We start from the raw sequence: 11,200 nt of genomic DNA, 5'->3' as shown, positions 1-11,200 counted from the left end.
CCTTCATAAACGCCAAGGAAGCAAAATTCAGACTTGTTCTTTGAGCTCCCTCTGGTGGCAATTACCAAAAATAATCCAGCTCTGTGGGTTTTGCGGGGAGTTGGCGACACAGTAGCAGCCTGTGTTTTCAGTAAGAAGTTAAAAGGAGAAAAGATCCTCTACCCTTTGAGTAGTGGGGCAAAAGGTCCGCTGTTCCCCCCTGCAAGGTTCAGATTCTGAGGAGTTGGAATTCATCTGGATGTGCGTGTATCCTGGGGTGAATGATTCCTGCAGAGGACTTGGAAATCTGCCCTGTGCTGCTTTGGGGCTCGTATTCTTATTTACCCTTTCCTAGATTGATCTCAGTTTCCCAACCAGACTGGCAGCCTCTCCAGCACTGAGATGACATCTTAATCACCTTTGAAGGACACCTCCTTCCCTCCAGCATCTAGCAGGGGGCTTTGCTGATTGGAGTGCTTCCTGCAGGAATGCTAGAGCCGGGGCAGGTCACAAGGTGAACTGCAGTGCGCTGCTGAGGCTGATGCTGGGTGACCGGCCGCATCAGCTGCTTGCCTGCCCCGTGTCCACTGTGTTCTCATAGGTCTTGACAGAAGGTGACGGCTTTGACTGCTCGTCAGCCCCGCGTGGATACAAGTCTCCAGTCACTGCTCTCAGACCACCAGCTCTGATTCTGAGCGCTGGGCTTTTCTGCTAATGCTTTTTGCCTTGGGAGATGGAGGCCAGGAGCAGCACGGCCGGAGTGCAAAGGCAGCACTGGGGTTGGAAGAGAAACCTGCTGCAAGAATCACAGGGAGAAGTGCTCATGTCAACACACGGACACGACTTGCTCTGAAAGCGCAAGGAAAGGGCAAGGAAAGCTTGAGAGAGCAGGAGGCGGTGGCACCCCGAGCATCAGACATGAAAACACGAGACCCGGGTTCCAGGCCTCGCCCTGTGGCTCTGGGCTGCTCCATGATCCCAATGTCTATATTTATATAAACTTGATGGACATGTTTTCCAAAGATCCTTTTCCAGATCCAATATTCTTTTCAACATACATACTATGTATTTTTAAATAGCTGATGATATGTTTAGCGGCCTGGGGATATTTGCTACCACTTTCAGTGATGAAGACTGGAACCTGCAACTCAAGAATTCTAATTTGTCTTCTTAACTGGTGGGGCATTGCCTGGACACCACTGCCACCTTGTGGCAGTGAGTCTAATTTTGTAGGGTGGTGAGTTCAACAATTTACAAAGCCTTTTTAAACTTGGGTTAATAAAGGGGTTGGAGACTGTCCCCAGTGCTTTACTCATGCCTGGAAAGAATGCATGCTTGTAACTAGATCAGATGCTTTAGTCATTCACCCCTTTAATGCCTTGACCTTACTTCAAGATAGTAATTTAGAGGGAATCTTTAAGTGGATTTATAGCCAGACTTATAGTGGATTTAAGTGACTTAAATCCACTCATGTATCGACTCACAGATTAAAATTTGCAAGCTTCCGAGACCTGGTACACTGCTACTTCACGATGGATTCATTAAAAGGAGAAATGGCACTAAGTACTGGTGGTACTTGTAGTTATTAAACATCCCATTTGTCTGAAGACCATTTTTTCTTTTTTCTTTTGATTGAGGTTAGATTTACATAACATAAAATCAACCATTTTTAGAAATTGAAGTATAGTTGATTTACAGTGTTGTGTTAGTTTCTGGTGTGCAGCAGTGATACACACACATGTATGCGCACACACATGTATTCTTTTTCATATTCTTTTCCATTATGGTTTATAAAATCAACCATTTTAAAGTGAGAGGTTCAGTGGCATTTAGCACATTCATAATGTTATGTGAATGTGCTAGTTCCAAAACACTTTCATCATCTCAAAAGAAAACTCCCATACCTATGCAATTAGTCCCCATTCCCCATTCTCCCTGGTACCTGGAAATCATCAATTTGCTTTCTGTCTCTATAATTAACCTTATTCTAGTACATGAAATGGAATCATACTATATTTGTCCTTTTGTATCTGGCTTCTTTCACCTAGTGTAAGGTTTTTGAGGCTCATACACCTTGTAGCATGTAACAGTACTTCATTCCTTTTTATGGCTGGATAATATTCTATTATATGTATATCACTCATCCACTGATGCCATTTGGGTTGTTTCCACCTTTGGGCTATTGTGGATCGTGGTGCTATGAACATCCATGTACAAGTATGTGCTTGAGTCCCTGTGTTCAATTCTTTGGTGTATGTATCTAGGAGTGGAATTTCTGGGTCATATAGTAATTCTGTGTTTAACTTTTTGATGAACTGAGTCTTCAGGAAGATGACATGTTCTAGCATCTAACAATTCCTATCAACTCCTTGTTTACTCTCGTGGATCTGCTGCAGGTTTGCCAGCTGGCTGGTGTGCCTTTGCTTGGGTCGGGGTGTGGTCTCTCATTGGCTCCACGTGTCTGGAACAAACAGCTCCCAAAGATGCTCTTTGTAATGTGCATAGCAGAAGCCCAATCCATGCAAGCACATTAAAAAGCCATTTCTGGCATCACATCTGCTACCATTTCATTGGCCAAAGTCTCATGGCCAAGCCCAACTTTAATGGAAAGGGGATGTAATAGTGTTGGCTCTGTTGGGAGGCACTGCAAAGTCACAGCCCTGATGGTGTGGCTGTATCATGGTCTTAGAGGCAAAGAGTAAGGAACAGGAACAATTGTACTCCCCACCATCCCCAATAAGGCTGTTATCTCTTTGCTGGGGTTATTTTAAATACTTAACTTACTTTTTCTATGTCATGTTTACATTGTATCAAAGACATTCAAGATCTTGATGCAAATGTGTTTGCACTGTGGGATGTTTGTAGTTAGAGAACCCTGAAATCACAGGGCCAGGGCAGCCAAGCATCCTGACTGCCAGAAACGCCTCTGGGGAAGCTGGGCTTACACGGGGCAGAAACCTCCCGTCTCCTTTAACCCAGGTCTCTTAAGGAATGTGAGTCAATAAGTGGCATAAATTATTCACCTCAAGGAACATTCTCAGAAATGAACAGCAGCTGGAGAAATCACCAGCAGGATATTCATTCTTTTCAGTGTTTGGACCTCTGTTCACCTTCTGAATGGCCGGGCAATTCTAAACTATTAACAATTCAGATCTCAGAGTAGAATGAATGTAAGCTGTGCTGAGATTTCAAGGCAACTCCGAATTTCCTTTTCCGCCTCTTCTGCAGGGTCAGGGTAACAAGCATGTAGACACAGTCTTGTTTGTGGGAGATGCCACAGGCCCCCTCTGTGATGTGATCTCAGGGCTGTGGAAAGGGCCTATCCTCTGTTCAAAAAGGTCTTTTCTACCTGTCTTCCAAGATATCAGAAATTCATTCCATCTCTGTAAACCATTCTGAGGGCTTTGCCTGTTTGGAAGATTGCTTTCAGAATGCAAAACCTTAGGTGCAAAGGGGAGGAAAATTAACATTTATCAGATACCTATTATGTGGATACATCCTCACCCACAAGATAGATGCACTGCATTTGCAGATTTGCTTTATTAGTTTTTCCTTTTAAGTAATTAGTATATCATAGAAATATGTAATATTGGAAAATAAAAGGTAAAAAAAAAGTGTCTGCATTTCAGCCTTCAGAGATGATCTCTGGTAGTGGTGTGGTGTATAACCCTCCAGGATTTTCTCTATGCTGATGCCCACCTGTATTTGCATCTCACATGACCTGTCAGTGGCACCTGACTGGGCTGATGACTCTAGGCTGTCCTGGCTTCAGAGATGGAATCCCCCATGATTCCTCACTTACTGCTCTGGCTGCCTGATCTCAGTGGCTTCTGTAGGTTTCTCCTCTTCTTGCCCCATGTGTTGGAGTTTCTCAGGGCTCAGCCACAGAGCATCTTCTCTACTCATTCTACACGTATTGGGAAGTCTTGTTCACTCCTTAACCATCTCTATGTACCATCATATACTATCTGCCCAATTATTGATCTCTAGCCTTCTTCTCTCTTCTGAGCTCTGACCTAAATACCAAACTGGCTTTTGACATTTTTCACTTGTATGTCTTACAGGAACTCCAAACTTACTTTAAACAAAAGTGAAATGTTGATCTCTCCTTCAAAATCTGCTGCTCCTCCATCTCAGAAATGGGACCTCCGTCTCCTGAATTGTGATGATATTTTCCTCTTCCTCATTCCCCTCACTCAATCCATCATTAAATCCTGTCAATTCTGCCTGCAGATATATCCGCATATTATGATATTCACATTTTATCAAATCTAAGATGTGTTGCTTCTGGCACTTAATCTTACCAGAAAGTGTCAATGGAATGTTTTCACCACACAACAACCTCACGATTGTTTCATGGTTGATAGCAATTAAAAGATGCTAGTGATTGAAGAATATGTCTTGATTTCAGAGAAGTATAAATGTGAAAATACGTGGCTCTTAGGGCGGGTGAAATAGAGAATCTTAAATCCATCTCTGTCAGCACTATTCTAGCCTAAAGCCATCTTCCATCTGGAGTTCCTGTCTCTTCTCTCAGACCTCACATTTATCCGTCCTCAAGGCTTCTGTTCTCCCATTCATTCATTTGTAAGTCCAAAATATATCTGGATTCCAATAACTTCTCACTATCTTCCCTGATATGACCCTAGTACAGGCCCCACCATCTCTTACCTGGACAACTGGTCTACATGCCTCCTCCACCAAGCCAGAGGGATCTTTCTAAAAAGTGAACCAACCACATCACCCACCCTTCATCTCAACACTCTCCAAAGGTTTCCAGTTGTTGCCTGGGATACACTGCATGGCCATCAAGGGCCATGATGGGGGTCATACTGAGGGTCCCCCGTCTGCTGCTCCATCCTCATTGGTCTCCATTTGGTACCTTGCTCCCTGTGCTCCAGCCACCTGGGTTTCACTCATTGCCATCTGAAGGTTTTTGCATTTGCCATCTGTCTCCTTCAAAAGCTCTCATCCTGGGTCTTTGCACAATAGGCATCAGCTCAAATGTCCGTTCTGAGGAGAGGCCTTTCCCAGACCAGCCTCACTAAAGCTGCTTCCCTATGTCCACTCCCATCAGCCCCCTCTCACCACTGAGTCACATTTGACCACATTTAATACCCAATAGTATCTGATTCATGTATTTATTTCTTTTTCTCCCCTCCTGAGAATGTAAGCTCCTTGAGGGCAGACACTCGGTCTTGTTCCCTGCTACCACCTCAGCACCTTAGTGCTTAGCACAGAGCAGGCGCTCAATAAATATTGATGAAATGTTTGGTTGATGTAATTTCCCAGTGCCTACTTCCTCTTTTGACCGTCACCTCTCCTCCTAAACTCATTTGCTAGACAGACTGACCTTTTAAAAGCAAAAATTCGGACCATGTTACTGCTCATTGCAACACTCAAGTAATGCTTTAGCAGCATCCCACTATATCTGATCTGTTGTAATTTCATTCAGTTCAGAATTCTTTCTAGTTTCCCTTGTGACTTCTTTGACTTATGGGTTATTCAGAAATATGTTAGTTTCCAAATATCTAGGGGACTCCCAGTTATCTTTTTGATTTTTAATTTAATTCCACAGTGACCAAAGAACATACTTTGTATGACTGAGATCATTTTACACTTATTGACACTTGTTTTATGATGCCCAAATATGATCCATCTCCATAAACGTTCCATGTGCACTTGAGAAGAATATGTATTCTGTGGTTGTGAGGAGGAATTTTCTGCAAACGTCAATTAATCGATTTGGTTGATAGTGTTGTTCAAGTCCACTATGTCCTTACTGACTTTTTGCCTACTTGTATCAACTGTTTAAAGAGGGGTATTGAAATTTCCAACTACAGTTGTGGATTTGTTTATTTCTCCTTGAATTTTATTAGTTTTTGTTTGATATATTTTGTAACAGTCTTTATTTTAAAGTCTGTTTTGTCTGATATGAGTATTGCTACTCCCACTTTCTTTTGATTTCTATTTGCATGGAATACCTTTTTTCATCCCCTCACTTTCAGTCTGTATGTGTCTCTAGATCTGAAGTGGGTCTCTCATAGATAACATACATACAGGTCTTGTTTTTGTATCCATTTAGTCTATGTCTTTTGGTTGGAGTACTTAATCCATATACGTTTAAAGTAATTATTGATACATATGTTCTTATTGCCATTTTGTTAATTGTTTTGGATTTGCTTTAGTAGGTCTTTTTTCTTCTTTTCCTCTTTTGTTCCCTTCTCTTGTGATTTGATGACTATCTTTAGTGTTGTGTTTGAGTCCCTTTTTATTTTTTGTGTGTATATCTATTATAGATTTTCCATTTGTGGTTACCATGAGGTTTTGATATAGTGGTCTATATGTATACATGATTGTTTTAAGTTGCTGATCTCTTAATTTCAAATGCATTTCAAATATCCTGCATATGTATTCTCCTCCTCTCACAGTTACTGGTTTTGATATCACATTTGTATGTGGATGATTTCCTACCTTTACTGTATGTTTGCCTTTACCAATGAGCTTTCCTATTTCATAATTTTCTTGTTTCTAGTTGTGGCCTTTACTTTTCTGCTTAGAGAAGTTCCTTTTGTTGTAAAGCGAGTTTGGTGGTGCTGAATTCTTTTAGCTTTTGCTTGTCTGTAAAGCTTTTGTTTTCTCTGTCAAATCTGAATGAGAGCCTTGCTGGAGTAGAGTATTCTTGGTTGTTGGTTTTTCCCTTTCATCACTTTAAATATATCATGCTACTCCCTTCTGAACTGCAGAGTTTCTGCTGAAAAATCAGCTAATAGTCTTATGGGGATTCCCATGTATGTTATTTGTTACCTTTCCCTTATTGCTTTTAATATTTTTCTGTCTTCAATTTTTATCAATTTGATTACTATGTGACTTGGCATGTTCCTCCTTGGGTTAATCCTGTATGGAACTCTGTGCTTCCTGGACTTGAGTGACTGTTTCCTTTCCCATGTCAGGAAAGTTTTCAGCTATTATCTCTTCAAATATCTTCTCAGGCCCTTTCTCTTCCTCTTCTCTTTCTGGGACCCTTATAGTGCGAATGTTAGTGCATTTGACATTGTCCCAGAAGTCTCTTAAACTGTTCTCATTTCTTTTCATTCTTTTTTCTTTATTCTGTTCTGCAGCAGTGATTTCCACCACTCTGTCTTCCAGCTCAATGATTCATTCTTCTGCCTTGTTTATCTGCAATTGATTCCTTCTAATATGTTTTTCATTTCAGTTATTGTATTCTTCAACTTTGTTTGGTTGTTCTTTATATTTTCTAACTCTTTTCTAAAAACTTCTTGCAACTCTTGCTCTGTGCATCCATTCTTTTCCCAAGTTCTTGGATCATCTTTATGATCTTTACTCTGAACTCTTTCTCAGGTATTTCATGTATTTTAAAGCTTAAGAGAAATCCATTTGACTATATGTCTTCTTGATTAATTGACCCCTTTATGATTATGAAATGACCTTCATTATCTCTGCTAATATCCTTTGCTCTGAAATCTATTTTATCTGATATTAACATAGCCATTAAAGTCTTTTCTTTTGATCAGTGTTAACATGGTATATCTTTCTCCATTCTTCTAACCTATTTGTGTCTTTATGTTTAAAGTGTGTTTCTTGTAGATAGCATCTTGCTTTTGTGTGTGTGTGTGTGTGTGTGGTTTTTGGTTTTGGTTTTGGTTTTGTTTGTATTTTTTGGCCATGTGGCACAGCTTGCAGGATCTTAGTTCCCCAACCAGGGGTCAAACCCAGGCCCATAACAGTGAAAGCTCAGAGTCCTAACCACTAGACCACCAGGGAATTCAGAGAATTCTGGGATCTTGTTTTTTAATTCAATCTGACAATCTATGCCATTTTATTGGGATGTTTAAACCATATATATTTAATGGGATTATTGTTATGGTTAGTTTTAAGTCTATTATCTTGCTATTTATTTTTTATTTGTCCTTTTCTCTGTGGATCACTATTTTTTGTTGCCTAATGTTCAGATTTGTTTGTTTGTTTGTTTTCTTTCTTTCTTTCTTTCTTTTTTTATATTGTTTCATTGTCTTTTTTCCCCCTGGTAAGTCTTATCCCTGTTATTCCATCTTAATTGGACCTATTGACTGTCTTTGAATTCATTAGTTCTTTCTTTTGTTGTGTCTGTGTCCTCAATTAAACCCATCCAGTAAGTTAAAAGAAAAATAGACTATTTTGGGTGCAGTTTTAGGTTCACAGCAAAATTGACCAAAGTACAAGGGAGTTCTCACATACCTCCTGCCCTAATACATGCACAACTTCCCTTGCTGTCAAGATCTTACACCAGAGTGGTACCTTTGTTACAACTGATGAACCTACATTGATACATCATTATCATCCAAAATCTGTAGTTTATATCAGGGTTCACTCTTGGTGTTGTACATTCTTTGGGTTTTGATAACTGTATAATGACATATATCCACCAATACAGTATCATGCAGAATAATTCCATTGCCGTAAAAATCATCTATGCTGTCTATTCATCCCTCCCTACCCCCTACCCCCTGGCAAGCACTGATCTTTTTACTCTTGCCATAGTTTTGCCTTTTCCAGAATATCACATAGTTGGTATCATTCAGTATGTAACCTTTTTTATTTGGCTTCTTTTACATAGTAATATGCTTTTAAGGCACCTCCATGTCTTTTCATGGCTTGATAGCTCATTTTCTTTTTAGCACCAAATAATAATCCATTGGTTGTATTGCAGTTAATTTATTCATTCATTGTTTTTTAAAATTTTTAAAAATTTATTTATTTATTTATGTTTTACATTGGGTCTTGGTTGCTGTGTGTGCACTTTCTCTAGTTGTGGCGAGCAGGGACTACTCTTCATTGTGGTGCAAGCTTCTCATTGCTGTGGCTTCTCTTGTTGCAGAGTACGGGCTCTAGGCACGTGGGCTTCAGTAATTGTGGTTTGCAGGCTCTAGAGTGCAGACTCAGTAGTTGTGGCACATGGGCTTAGTTGCTCTGCAGCATGTGGGATCTTCCCGGACCAGGGCTTGAACCAGTGTTCCCTGCATTGGCAGGCAGATTCTTAACCACTGTGCCACCAGGGAAGTCCCCTATCCATTCATCTATTCAAACACATCTTGATTGCTTCCAACTTTTGGCAATTATCAATAAGGCTGCTGTAAACATCCACATGCAGGTTCCTGTGTAGGTGTAAGTTTTTGACTCCTTTGGAGATGTACCAAGGAGTGTGATTGCTGGATTATATGGTAAGAGTGTGTTTAATTTTGTAAAAAATTACCAAACTGTCTTCCAAAGTATCTGTACCATTTTGCATTCCCACCAGCAATGAATGAGAATTCCTGTTGCTCTATATCCTCACCAGCATTTGGTGTTGGCAGTGTTCCAGAATTGGGCCATTCTAACAGGTGTGTAGTGGTATGTCATTGTTGTTTTAATTTGAAATCCCCCAATGACATACGGTGCTGAGCATGTTTTCAAATGTGTATTTGTACCTGTATATATCCTTTGAAGTGTCTGTTCAGATCTTTTGGCCATTTTTAAATCAGATTGTTCTTTTTCTTTTTAAAAATTAATAAAAATATTTTATTTTATTTTCCAGCTTTATTGAAATATAACTGACATATAACACTATGTAAGTTTAAGGTATATACTATGTTGATTTGATACTCATATATATTGCAAAATGAGGTTGTTCTTTTCCTTATTATTGAGTTTTAAGAGTTCTTTATGTATTTTGGATAAATCCTTTATCAGTCATGTCTTTTGCAAATATCTTCTCCCAGTCTATGGCTTGTCTTCTCATTTTCAGTAAGTTTTAAATTTCATATTTTTAAATTTTAAATTCTAGAATATCTTTTTGATTGTCTTTTTTATAGTTATAGATTCTCTGTTAACATTGTTCATTCATCCATTTGTCAACCTTTCCTTCTGTTTTCTTTAACATGTTAGCTATAATTATGTTAAAGTAATTGTCTGCTTACTCTAACATCTGGATTTTATGTGGGTCCACTTCCCCCCCCACTTGACTATGTTCACAATTTCTTCTCAATATGTCTATTAGTTTTTTATTGGGTGCTGAGCAGGCAGAATGGAAACCTCCATACCCCAACATTCTAGAATAATAGAAATCACAAAAAAACCCAAACAAAAAGCAAAACCTCAAACAAGAACATCACCCCTTGAATTTATATAGTGCTTTAGAGTTCCCAAAGTACTTTGAAAGCTTTTTACTTTTTGGCTTTCCTCATTTTTCCCTCACCAACCAGGACAATTAATTTTAGGCTATGATAACAAGTCATCTCCAAGAGGAAATTTTATGAAAGTCCTTGTCAAAGACTCAGAGATGTGCATCTCCATCCACAAGGGTGGCGACTTAGCAGCAGTCTCAGGATGTCGTTGCTCTGTTAGTGTGGTTGTGGTCAATTGTGTCCTCATAGTCAATTCTCCCCTTCTTCCTGGGCAGTTGCCACCTGCTAGATACTACATTTACATTTCCAGGTGACCTTGTGACTAGGTGTGACAGAATTCTCATCAACTGAACATGAGCAGAAATGATGTGTGCAATTTCCATTTCACTGGCTTAAAAGGAAAGCGGTCATCCTGAGTTTCTCTTTCCCTTCTCTTGAGCTAGAACAGGGATGAGCCTGAGTCCAAGTTTAAGTGTGCAGTTGGGGATGATGCCTTAGGGCAGTGCTTCTCAGACTTTAGTGTGCTTTAGAATCACCTGAGGGCTTGATCACAGTGCTGGGTCCCACCCCCAGAGTTTTGAATTCAGTAGGTCTGGGGTGGGGCCCCAAAACTTCCATTTCTTACAAGTTCCCAAATGATGGTCATGGCATTCTCACAGAGACCACACTTTGAAAACTGCTGCCCTAGGACATGGTGGGGGGGGGTGGGGGGCAACAAGATGGAAAGACTCTGGTGCTTAATGACTGGATGGAGTGGAGCTGCTGCAACAACATGGAACTCTTGCTTCCAGACTGTTATGCAAGAGATCGGTACACTTCCATTTCTTTTAAGCCACTATATATATTTTTTGTCCTCTTGTTAAAGCAACTTCGCCTTTATCCCACCTCGGACATAGGGTGATTGCCAAGAAAGGAACAGTGATCTGCAGGCAGGTTTTTGGCCAGTGATGGCCTTAAGGTTTAATTTCCTCTTTGGTCCTATATGTCCACCTTTCTCTGAAGGAATCATCCTTTTCCCGTAGGCCCTACTGTGTGGACAGCAGGCCACATGTCCCTAT

This window comes from Hippopotamus amphibius, chromosome 5, assembly GCF_030028045.1.
Source record: "Hippopotamus amphibius kiboko isolate mHipAmp2 chromosome 5, mHipAmp2.hap2, whole genome shotgun sequence".
Taxonomy (NCBI): Eukaryota; Metazoa; Chordata; class Mammalia; order Artiodactyla; family Hippopotamidae; genus Hippopotamus; species Hippopotamus amphibius.
The sequence above is the reverse complement of the archived record's forward strand: the minus strand, read 5'-3'. Positions refer to the sequence as shown.